General features: G+C 43.1%; 1 protein-coding gene across 3 annotated transcripts in view; it reads left to right on the top strand.

The window, feature by feature from the left end:
- Nucleotides 1-12620, top strand: part of FMN1 (formin 1) — a 371304-nt gene that overhangs the window by 204137 nt on the left and 154547 nt on the right. The gene's annotated exons all lie outside the window — the stretch shown is intronic.

Below are 12620 nucleotides of genomic sequence, written 5' to 3'. Positions count from 1 at the left end.
ACACACCTATTTCTTAATCTGCACAAGCAACGACTGAAGCCCTCTAAGAGCGGTCATCAAAGGTCTTGCCAATTTAAATGTTTTGTATTAATTTTTTTGCCATCTTCCACACATGAGGGTAATCAGACATAGAAGTATATAAAACTAGTTATATTATCATCCCTTTCCATGGTTCTAAAAGCATGCTCAGTTTGTTCACTGATGTCAGATTGTTTTTTTAAAACTAATGGCACTTGGCTGTGGCTGCTTTTTTGCAGCTCCTATATTTGTTAGAGAGCTCATGCTGTTTATCACTGGACAGCACACATATGAGCTGGAGAAAGATTCTCTTTTTTGGGGCTCCTGACACTGAAGACCTTCAAATCCGCTCTGATGAGATTAAGTCCTAATACACATAGCTAAGAACAGGTGTTATCAAAAAGCTACCCTCAACACCCTGCAATAAAGAACAGGAAAGAGCTTAAGCTTTTCCTTCAGAACCTTTTTGAGTAGCCATACAATATACATTAGCTTAGGAATCGTTACCTAGGTTCTGTGTAAAATTAACAGTGCAGTTCTTGTAGGTGTTTAAAATGTATGTAAAGCCTAAACTGTTATTTTTTTGTACATATTGGAGATAGGGTTACCACCTCATGCCTTTAAAACCAAACACATTAATTGCACAGGTTCTGTTGCTGATTAAGGTGGTAATTAAACTCAGTGCCTTTTCTGCAATAATGAGAAACACAAAATTAAAGAAAGAGGTGAGTGGAAATCTTGCAATGGGGAAACCTGTTCTGATATTAGCTGTCTAAAGTTTATCCATACACTGTGCATGGTGGGTCAACACCCTCCCACCTAAAGTCATTCAGTTGAAAAACCAAAGGAGTAGGCTCTAAAATTGTTGCCAGAGAATCTCCATCTAATTGGATGCAGTAACTAAGGGGGACCAGCTGGTAAAATACAATAGTCGCAGCTAAAAATTTGTTCATCCATGCTGTATAGATTGGATGGAGGAATCTGTTGTTCTAAGAAAAAAATATTAGCAATAGAATGGAAAATACTGTGTGCCCAGCGTAGGGTATGTTCACTTTGAAGAGATCCTTATTTTCTTCCTACTTTGTTTTTGGGAGAGAAAATGAAGGGAAATCACCTGGATAAAACAAGCTCAGCAAAAAAAAGGGGTCTTGAATACAGGGCTTTCTCTAATTGAGGTGGAGAGGCAGGAAGATAACATCCCAATCTCCACCTCAGGCAGTCAGAGGAAGCCTTGCATTCACAAATGAAACACAAGGCTTTCTGTGACTGGCTGTGCCGTGCTTATTCCCCGTACACACAATGAGAATATTGGATGAAAGGCCATCCATTTTTTTTTTTTTTTTTTTTTTTTAATTTTATTTGTGCAAATACTATACTGGTTAAACGAAAATTATTCTCTCCATTTTATAAATTTTAGTGGTTGTCCCTTCAGATATTGTTGCATGAACATGTGTGTACAGCTCCTTGTCCGACAGAAGCCGGTCTCGCGGCCAATGATCAGTGTGCCCTGGAGGGGGCGGTCCCCCTGTCAGGACACAATAGCTCAACGAGGACATTACTGTGACGATCACGATGTCAGACCCCTGACCTTCTCACCAAAGTCGTGACCGAAGGACTAGCCAATCTAACACCGCGATGTCACGTGCGTAACAATGCCACGCCTTACACACAGATTTTCCAGCTAATGGTCCACAACCTGTGTACTCTCAGCCTGAGCGTGATTGTTACTGGTTCAGGTTAAGTACGCAATTAACCCTTCACACTGCCACCACCTCCTTTTTGTACAGAGAAAGAGGAAACTTGGAAATATTAGCAATAACACTAGGATCATTGGATAAGCGTCTGTATACCACTGTCACCGCAGACAAATTAAACAGAGGGTTAAACACACATAATAGCGCTCTTCAGTGGCAGGAATTCGTAGTTTGCATTAAAGAGCTTTAGAAACCGTTCAACACTTTCAGAAGAAAAGATATATTACTAAAAAGTCAAAAGGGTGCAATAAAAATATTTACAGAAAAAAGATGGAACCAATATATATATAAATATACAGAGCAATAACACAGCAAAAAGATAACAGAAGTTTAGGTAGATAAGTACTTGCCAAAATGCCTTTGGTTAAGTAGCTTCAAGTCTCATGAGCCAAAAGGATTTCTTGACTCTACTGCTAGTTTCGATGTTAAACGCAGGAGATCTGCATTCTCTCACTCCAAGCTTAACAGCCTTTTTCTACACTTTTAGCGGGGTGTCTCCTTACAACAAAGAACCAATTGCCTTATTTGGGGAGGGAAGTGTAGGTGGAGACCTAAGTTACAACCAGAATCTCTCGTAGCTTATATTTTGGCCCATAACTTTTCCTAGGTACATTTGACATCCCACCCGTGGGTAGATTAATATGCAGATGCATCTGTGGAACGGTTAGATATGTGATACGAAATATACACTTGAATGGTTCAAGAGATATACTTTTCTGTTTTCCCATGTATGCCGGCCAAGGAGTGTGACATATCAAATGGTTTGTCTTATCGTGACCAATCTGAAGATATGCCTGGTTTTTATGTAAGTCTCTCATATTCCAAGATATGAGACATGGGGGTAAAATGGATTTTTAATGTGGTATCTAGTTTTACTCCTCTGGAATGTCTTTGAACTCAGGAAAAGACTTGGGTTATACTTTTACGATATGCCAGATTGCAATTTCTTAGACAACCAGGCACCCAGCTCCCTGGGGGGGTTTATCTCGGAGCTCCCTGCTGTGCTTTGGCTGCCTATGACCTCGGCCAACACACATGCCACATGTCACCGTGGATGAACAGAGAGGGAGGGGGGATGATGGGACAACATGGAGAATAATAAAAAAAAAATGGAGGGCCATGTTCAGCTCTGTGTGCACGATTGCTACAATACCACACTAACTTCTGATCTGTTAGTTTTTTTTGTTTTTGTTTTTTTTGTTCAGCCCGCTGGGTTGAAGGAAAAAAAAAATCTTCCTGTGTGTACTGGACAAGCTTTTGTCTTAGGGAGGGTGTAGAATGCTTGAGTGCAGGGGTGTTCAACCCATATACTGTATACTTGCGTATTTCTTTGGATATGATGTCCTTTTGATACAGTGAGGAACAGAAGTATTGGAACACCCTGCGATTTTGCAAGTTCTCCCACTTAGAAATCATGGAGGGGTCTGAAATTCACATTGTAGGTGCATTCCCACTCTGAGAGACAGAATTAAAAAAAAAATTCAGGAAATCACATTGTATGATTTGTAAAGAATTTATTTGTCTTGCACTGCTGAACATAAGTATTTGAACACCTGAGAAAATCTGGGTTAATATTTGGTACAGAAGCCTTTGTTTGCAATTACAGAGGTCAAACATTTCCTGTAGTTCTTGACCAGGTTTGCACACACTGCAACAGAGATTTTGGCCCACTCCTCCACACAGATCTCCTCTAGATCTGTCAGGTTTCAGGGCTGTCGCTGGGCAACACAGAGTTTCAGCTCTCTCCAAAGATGTTCTATTGGATTTAGGTCTGGAGACTGGCTAGGCCACTCCAGAACCTTGATATGCTTCTTACGGAGCCACTCCTTGGTTATCCTAGCTGTGTGCTTCGGGTCGTTGTCATGTTAGAACGACCCATCTTCAATGCTCTGACTGAGGGAAGGAGGTTGTTGCTCAAAATCTCACAATAAATAGCCCCATTCATCCTCTCCTTAATACAGTGCAGTCATCCTGTCTCCTTCGCAGAAAAGTACCCCCAAAGCATGATGTTACCACCCCCATGCTTCACAGTAGGGATGGTGTTCTTGGGATGCAACTCATCCTTCTTTTTCCTCCAAACACGAGTGAAGATTAGACCAAAAAGTTCTACTTTGGTCTCATCTGACCACATGACGTTCTCCCATGCCCCCTCTGGATCATCCAGATGGTCATTGGCAAACTTCAGATGGGCCTGGACATGTGATGACTTGAGCAGGGGAACCTTCCATGCAATGCATGATTTGAAACCATGACGGCGTAGTATTCTACCACAGTGACCTTTGAAACTGTGGTCCCAGCTCTCTTCATGTCATTGACCAGCTCCTCCCTTGTAGTTCTGGGCTGATTCCGCACCTTCTTATCAGTAATACCCCATGAGGTGAGATCTTGCATGGAGCCCCAGTCCGAGGGAGACTGACAGTCGTCTTTAGCCTCTTCCATTTTCTAACAATTGTTCCAACAGTTGATCTATTTTCACCAAGCTGCGTGGCAGTTGCCCCATAGCCCTTTCCAGCCTTGTGGAGGTCCACAATTTTGTCTCTGGTGTCTTTTGACAGCTCTTTGGTCTTGCCCATGGTAGTAGTTGGCGTCTGACTGACTGTGGAGTGGACAGGTGTCTTTAAAGCGCTCAGACAGGTGCTACTAAGTTAGATTAATGGTCATTAAGGGGGGTAAATCCTCAGGAGGGCAAGTGGTTAATGGACCAGTCCTTATTGTTCAACGCCCTGACACACACTTCTTCATAATATTAATTACTCATTACAACATTTACTACTTTGTCAGGGGGCTTTATGGTCACATAGTTTGTAGTCTATTCACTTTGTAAGAGAAACCCGTACAGCGGTACAGGCAGAAAGCTGGAGGACCTGTCTGCCAGGAGCCTGACATAACACCTGTGATTCACTGATCATAGGTGCACTCATTTGCAAGCTCCTAGGGGGAAAAAAATAATAAATGCAGTTTTTTCCTTCAAAAATTCATTTATTATTTTTTTCCCTAAAAGTAAACTTAACCTTTAATTGGATTTCCTGCAACAACATAGATGGGTGATATGTGGAAGAACACAACACTTAATGAGAATCTTGTAACTTGCTTACAATTTACTATATAGTCCAAACCAGTGTTTCTCAACTTTTTTTCAGTCTAGGGAGAATGTTCCAGAGTTGTGTAAAACCATACGTTTAGTTTTTTTTTCCTTGTTGTACTGGTGACATTCTCCCTTGCTGATTCTGTGTGGTTCCAGCCGATGGGCGCTGCATCACCCACTTATACACACAGCCATTTTTAACACAGGAATGTGTGCATTTGGATTGTACACGTTTTTTCAGTCTAGGCACCCTTTAAAATAATGCACAATCTTGAGGGCACCCCTTTCTAAAATGTGAAAAACTAAACGTATGGTTTTACACAACTCTGGAACATTCACACACATAGGGCATCCAATGTTGGAGATGATTTATTCTTCCAAAACAAATACACCTTTTCACACTGGTTCTGACTAGTTATCCAGTGTTTTTCTTCTCCTTGATTTTCTCTTTCACTCAGCTAATGTGACCCCAGTGCTGATGGAAAGAAGCAGGGGAGGGGAAAACAAAGATGTTGTTCAGACACCTGATGTCCTCCTTATTAACCGATAACATCATTGGTGGTTAGAATGGCTGGAAGGTTGTAAAGATGTACAATGAGAACCTGTGGTTTTGTGTAACTAAAAGGTAGTCTTGATCCATCTCATATACAGTTCTGGGCAATTTTTAGGCATTTTGCCAATGCACGCCTGAAGGCACCCAGGTTGAAAATGGCTAGTTCAAACTGTTTGTTTTGTTTTCATGTAAGAGTGTCAAGGATTTATTGCTGTCTGTACCCCACTGGAGGAATTCACACTCTTTGCCCTGGTGACTACTGTCACTAAGACACAAAGCAATGGAAAGTCCAACATTTTACAATCATCAGAGCAAGAGCTGAGGGGTATTCTTCCAATGGGGACATCTGTTTCTATGAAAACGTTAGGGAAACACCCTCATTCCTAGGGATTTCCCTTTACTTACAGTTCTGAGAACTTGGCAAGAAGTAAGAGAAAATCTCTCCAAATGAGACACACTGCAAAAAAAACAAAGGGACATAAGGATTCTCCCTTCCCTACTCTGTTCAAAACTAAAAAAAAAAAAAAAAATAAAAAATGAAAACTTACCTATACATACACTTTTAGTGATGTATTCATAGACATCTTGAAGGCTTTGTTCGATAATCTGTCAACATCCAATGTTGAAATCGTATAAATCGAGGATGTTACTGATCTGTCTTCCAGGGTTTCCTCTTTTTCACAACTGTGCATGATGCATTCTTTAAGTATTTTGCTTTTGGGGCATTTAACAAATGTAACTTGTAAATTATTGAAGCAAATGTAATAACCTGGTCTTATTTTTTTCCTTTTTGCTGTGATAAATATAGAATGTATTTTGCTATATCTCAGACAAGTGTAAACAATACCTGTTGTTACTACCAGGCATCCAGTGTCGTTCTGTGTATCCGTAAATTAAATGATCAGAAACTGTGTTAAGACTATAAAACTACTTCCCCCCATGTTATGGAGGAAAGTAGAAGGTGTTATATAGTCATAGCACACTTTCTGTCCTGGGCTCTTCCATTTACACAGTATAGTAAGCATTGTCACCCTAGTACAGGAGACGTTTTACTGGCAGGTTCACTGGGTGAAAATTAAGTGTAATGGAACCAATCTGACAATGTAAAAATAATGGGGAACTTCACAAAAATAGTTTACCTAGGCAGCTGACACCTTTTAACTTTACAAAATCATCTAACGATACATACAGTGGTTATAGAAAAGAATCACCCCCTTTTTAGAATAATTACATTTTGTTGCTTTGCAGCCTAAAATGAAGACAGTTTATTTCATCCAGCTGTTTACTTATAACATCAAAGTGAAAGACATAACACAAACCTATCAGAATTTTTTTCTAAAACATTCAGAAACAGAAAAGCGGAGTTAGAAAATGGTCCCTTCCTCCTAAAAATGACTTATAAACTCAATCAGGTGGAGCTAATCACCTTCTCAATGGCACACAAAGCCATTTGACTTTCAACTGTGATCATCTGTGGTCATTTTGATTAGCTCAGCATGAATAGCGCTTTTTTGGAGCATTTCTGTCATTGGTAGTACAGCTGAAGCAAACAACTACGGGTGGCAAGGCACTGTCAAAAAATCTCTGGCATAAAGCTGTGGACAAGCACAAGTCAGTAGATGGATGGATACAAAAAATTCAAAGGCTTTATCAATGCCTAGAAGCACAATGAAGTCTATTATATAAAGTGGAAGGTATTTGGTACAGCACAGACCCTCTCTGGATCAGGACATTGCTCCAAACTGGATGAAAGAGCCAGGAGGAAACTGGTCAGAGAGGCCTACAGGAACTCTAAAGCAGTTGCAGGATTTTTATGACAGTGATCATTGTGTGTATGCGACTACAATATCACAAATTCTCCACAAATGTGGCTTGTATGGGAGGGTTGCAAGAAAAAAGTCACTTCTCAAAGCCACATGCACCTTGAACATTGAGGCTACATGTAAAAAGTGTTATGGTCAAATGAGACTAAGATTGAGTTATTTGGCCTCAACACCAAAGGATACAGTGCCTTGAAAAAGTATTCATACCCCTTAAAATTTTCCACATTTTGTCATGTTACAACCAAAAACATAAATGTATTTTATTGGGTTTTTATGTGATAGACCAATACAAAGTGGCACATAATTGTGAAGTGAAAGGAAAATGATAAATTATTTTCAAAATGTTTTACAAATAAATATCTGAAAAGTGTGGCATGCCTTTGTATTCGGCCCCCCTGAGTAAATACTTTGTAGAACCACCTTTCACTGCAATTATAGCTGAAAGTCTTTTTGGGTATGTCTGTACCAGCTTTGCACATCTAGAAAGTGGAATTTTTGCCCATTCTTCTTTGCAAAATAGCTCAAGCTCTGTCAGATTGGATGGAGAGCATGTGTGAACAGCAATTTTCAAGTCTTACCACAGATTCTCAATTGGATTTAGGTCTGGACTTTGACTGGGCCATTCTAGCACATGAATATGCTTTGATGTAAACCATTCCATTGTAGCTCTGGCTGTATATTTAGGGTCGTTGTCCTGCTGGAAGGTGAACCTCCGCCCCAGTCAAGTCTTTTGCAGACTCAAACAGAATTTCTTCTAAGATTGCCCTGTATTTGGCTCCATCCATCTTCCCATCCAGTCTGACCAGCTTCCCTGTCCCTGCTAAAGAAAAACATTCCCACAGCATGATGCTGCCACCACCATGTTTTATGGGATGGTGTGTTCAGGGTGAATGTTGGGCTTGCACCTGCTCACCAGTCCTCTTGGAGGTGACAAACTGAAATCCACAGTGGTGGCTCAGGTTCCTGGCAAGCGTAGAGTGCACTGAATTGCCTCCTGACAAATGATCAGGACAGCGGCTAGCTTTACTTTCAAGGTGACTAGCAGCGGCAGACCTGATTTCTGGATGATACTGTGGTCCATGGAACGTTGAGGGTAACCCCTCAGTGCTGGGTGATACTGAGCTGCTGAGCAGGATCTCTGCATTCAATGGTGGGTTGCTGAGAGGGGGGAGGAGTGAGAGATAGGCTCCCCTCTGTCCAGCTCCAAATCCCTGTGCCAAGACCCCCACCCAGCTGCAGGAAAATATATCCACTTCCCCAGAATGCCCTTCGATTTCATTCCTTTTGGTAAGAGTAGTCCAGACAGTGCTGAAGAATACAGTGTAACTAGGCTGTGAGACTACAAAACCCATGATTCTTTGCTTGTCAGACTCAGTTCCCACTCTAAGGAAGTAATGTGATTACTCTGAGCTGATCACTAGAGGGAAGAGAATGAATCTCAGTCTAGGCTGCAGATGTCCCTGGATTGCAGAATGACCCAGTCTGGACTTGGCTACAAATAAATTACTATAATTGTAACACACGCAGTTCTTGTGTTTTTATCTTGTTAGGATTTTAGGAATAGTTCAGTGTTCTATTTCAGGGACATTTTGGTTTAAACTTGCCCAGAAAATAAATAGGTCTTTTTCAGTGAATGCCAAAAAAAGACCGCTTTAGGTGGAAAATGTTGTGGGTTTTTAGGTCATAATCATCCCATAGTTCCATACATATAGTTTTAGCTTACTGTAAGTATGTTCAAGAGTGTTGGAATGTTTTAAAGTGCAGCTACACTTTCCTGGATTTCAGAGTGTGGTAGACACTTATTGGTAATCTGTCTCCCATCCCAGATGATACAACTTGCAGCAGATTCATGTAACTGTTAGTAAGGTGTATATGGATCTGTTGCATTATTGCTTCAGACAGAAGTTTGTCTCTAACGGACACGTAGGCAGGACAGAACACACAAAGAAGATGGTAAACACACAAAGCTTTATTAAACTATGAAAGGCTCTCGGTCAGGACAGTTCATAGCACTCCCCAACATACTGCTTGTAGGGACACTCACGGTAAGTGGGCTCACGGGGACTCCACTGAACTTTCAGCACAGCTCCCACACAGCTTTCTAGGGACAACATCAGGCTCACGGGGACTCAGCAGTGGGACCTTGGCGATGGGGTCTGGTTTGGGTAGCCGTGGCTCAAGCCCTCAGGGGGGCAGTCCAGGTAGCTATACTCCAGGCACGCCATGGGGCACTTCAAACAAGGGTAGTCTGAGCACACAATAGGGGCAGTTCATGGCAAGGGTAGCCTGGGCACACAATAGGGGCAGTCCAGGGCACTCCGCAACAGCTTGTAGGGACACTCACGGTAGGCGGCTTGCAGACACTCAGCAGGCAGCTGATAGGGACACTCGGCAACGGACAGTTTCCAGGGACACTCAGCAACGGATAGCGACCCTCACAGCAGTCGGCTTTCCAGGGACAGCAGCGGTCAGCGGACCGAGATCCTCGCAGGGCTTGGCTTTCCAGGGACAAAGCGATCAGCAGCCAGGGGCCCTCACAGTGGTCAGCTTTCCAGGGACAGCAGCGATTAGCAGGCAGGGGCCCTCTCAGCGGCCAGCTTTCCAGGGACTGCAGCGATCAGCAGGCAGGGGCCCTCACAGCGGCCAGCTTTCCAGGGACAGCAGCGATCAGTAGACAGGGGCCCTCACAGTGTCCAGCTTTCCAGGGACAGCAGCGATTAGTAGACAGGGGCCCTCACAGTGGCCAGCTTTCCAGGGACAGCAGCAGGAGTCCTGGCTGTGGGGTCTGGCCTCAGGTCAGACCCCACACAGCGCTTCTCCCACGCAGGGGATCAACACAGGCTTGCAGGGTCTTGGCTGTGGGGTCTGGCCTCAGTATAGACCCACACAGCACCCTGTCCCGAGCGGGGATCGAGCATACATGCACACACCAGGGTCCTGTGCCAGCCTTTTTAAGCCGGCGCAGGACACTTCCCGGTTGCCCCGGCAACGGCCGGCCCAGTGTCCGGTTGCTGGGCAATGAGGCACGCCCCCTTGACATGGGCCGCACTCTCAAGAGCGCGGCCTTTGTCTCTGGCGCGGCAAACCGGGGGGGCGCACAGAGACACCTTGGCGGCCCTTTGGTGGGGATTCTTGGTGGGGGGCCTAAGAGGTGCTAACCGCCCACGGGGGGGCGTTTCCTCCCATCCTGCACAGCCCTTTAATGTAGGCTGGCAGGACGCCAGGAATCTGCAAGGGGGGAGGGAGGGGTAGAGGGAGGGATGGACAGCAGGCAAAGGGTGTTGGGGAAGGCAAGGCACTCCGTGACAGTCTCCAACATGGAATAAAGACGTATTATTAGTGGTATTGCTTAATTTGCTGCTCGACTGGCACAAAAAGCTGAAAAAATGTTGCACAAAAGAATTAACTGAATTTTTTGCATGCATCAGGAATGGCAAGAAAGCTGTTGCACAACTTTCACGAATTTGGTGCAGCATGCAGGACTTTCTAACATGACCATATTGCCTGAAAATTGTTTTAGATGCTTTAGTGCAGTGTTTCTCTACCTTTTTTAGGCATGGCACCCTCTAAAATTATAGACAGTCCCGAGGCACCCTTTAAAATCATGGACAGTCTTGAGGCACCCCATTCTAAAAGGTAAAAACTAATGATTTTATGTAACCCAGCAACACATCCACACATGTCAGACACCCAATGTTGGAGGTGATTAATTTTTCCAAAGCAAATACACCTTTTGTCACTGATACTAATTAGTATTCCATGGTTTCTCTTCTCCCTCTGTTCCTTTTCTCCATCACTGAGGTGATGTGACCCCAGCACTGATGGAGAGGGGCAAGGGAAGGTCAAACAAAGATGTTGCGCTGGCAACTGATATCCTCCTTATCAACTGATATCATTGATTGTCAGACACCAGAGACTAGAAGGTTGTAATGGTGTACAATGAAAACCGATGGCTTTGTGTAACCAAAAGGCAGGCTTGTCCCACCCGCTGGCTTGTATATAAGTTTTGGACAATTTTTAAACATTTTGCCAAGGCACCCTGGTTGAAAAAGGCTGCTTTAGTGAATGACCCTGTCACTTTGCCCACCTTGTTTAATACTAAAAGATGCCTTTTACATCTCTTCAGTGCTTTCTCAGTGGGCTCAGACCAAAGAAGTACTCTTCATATATCAACTTTTGCTTTGATTTGTTCTGTTGCACCTTATGAGCCAGTCCAGTTCGACCAGTAGAAAGATTCCTGCACTGGGGCTGGTATTGATAGGTAAAATGACAAGCACACTTTGACTTATATTTGTCAGCTGAGTATTCCCTCCAGCACTGTCAGCTTTTAATGTAGTTCTGTCAGATTTTCTGGTACCCAGAGCTCAAACGGTAAGTGTGTAAGCAGTGTACTACAGTCCAAATAGCGGTTTCACAGCAGCCATACATTGTAAAAGAGGTTATTAAGATATTATAAACAAATGAACTGGATTACTGTTGTTTTTAATCTGTATCAATTCTCCTGGCACTTTAACCTTTTACCAAAGTAAATGCAGCTTTTTGCTATTATAAATTGGAAACCAAGTTGGAAAATTGTTCTCTAAGATGAAGGACCTGCATAGGAAAGGTGATTAGAGGTGTAATTTTGTGCAGTAATAGTGTCTATACCAGTGATGGTAAACTTGTAAATAAGCGCGCTTCCAGTGGGCCATACAATAGCACATTTTCAAGCTTTTGAGGTTCATTGCGCCCAGGTAGGCAGGCCATATAAAAAGAATGGGCTAGAACACACATCGCCGTCCAAAAATTTCAGCCCTGCTGCAATTTTGTTTAGGCGTATTGCACACTGAAGAGATTGGAGAATAACTCCCAGCATTGGTCTCATGGGGTGCAATAATATCCCAACATTGATCTCAGTGAATTCCATAGTAAACTCCAACATCGGTGTCAGTGAGTGCAATAATAATCCGCAGCCTTTATGTCAGTGGACACAATAATAACCCCCAACATTGATGTCAATGTCTGCAATAATACCCTACAGCACTGGTGTCTAATGCTAACCACACACAGAAACACATTGGTGGTCACTGGCAATGAAATGTAATTCCCCACCCCTCTGTATTGCTAGCCAGTGGCAGTAAAAGTTAAGCCCCTCTCTGCACTCCCAGTGCCTCTCCCCCCACACCCCATAAGAATGAATATCTTTTAGAGTAATGCTAATTTTGAGTGCAGGGTCAATGCATCCACCATGTGCTGGACCCTAGGCCAAAAGATTAGTAAATGTTGAAGAAAAATTAAAAATCGCTGACCTGTCTAGGTCTGAGTTGGTCACTGAAATTCTGTGATCTTAGCCTTCCAATCCAACAGCATTGTTTATGTTGGGACAGTAAGGAAAGGATGTCCGCTGA

The sequence above is a fragment of the Staurois parvus genome, unplaced genomic scaffold, assembly GCF_062004578.1.
Source record: "Staurois parvus isolate SC_StPar_1 unplaced genomic scaffold, SC_StPar_1.0 ptg000104l, whole genome shotgun sequence".
NCBI classification, from domain to species: domain Eukaryota; kingdom Metazoa; phylum Chordata; class Amphibia; order Anura; family Ranidae; genus Staurois; species Staurois parvus.
This window is presented reverse-complemented; position numbering and strand designations above follow the sequence as displayed.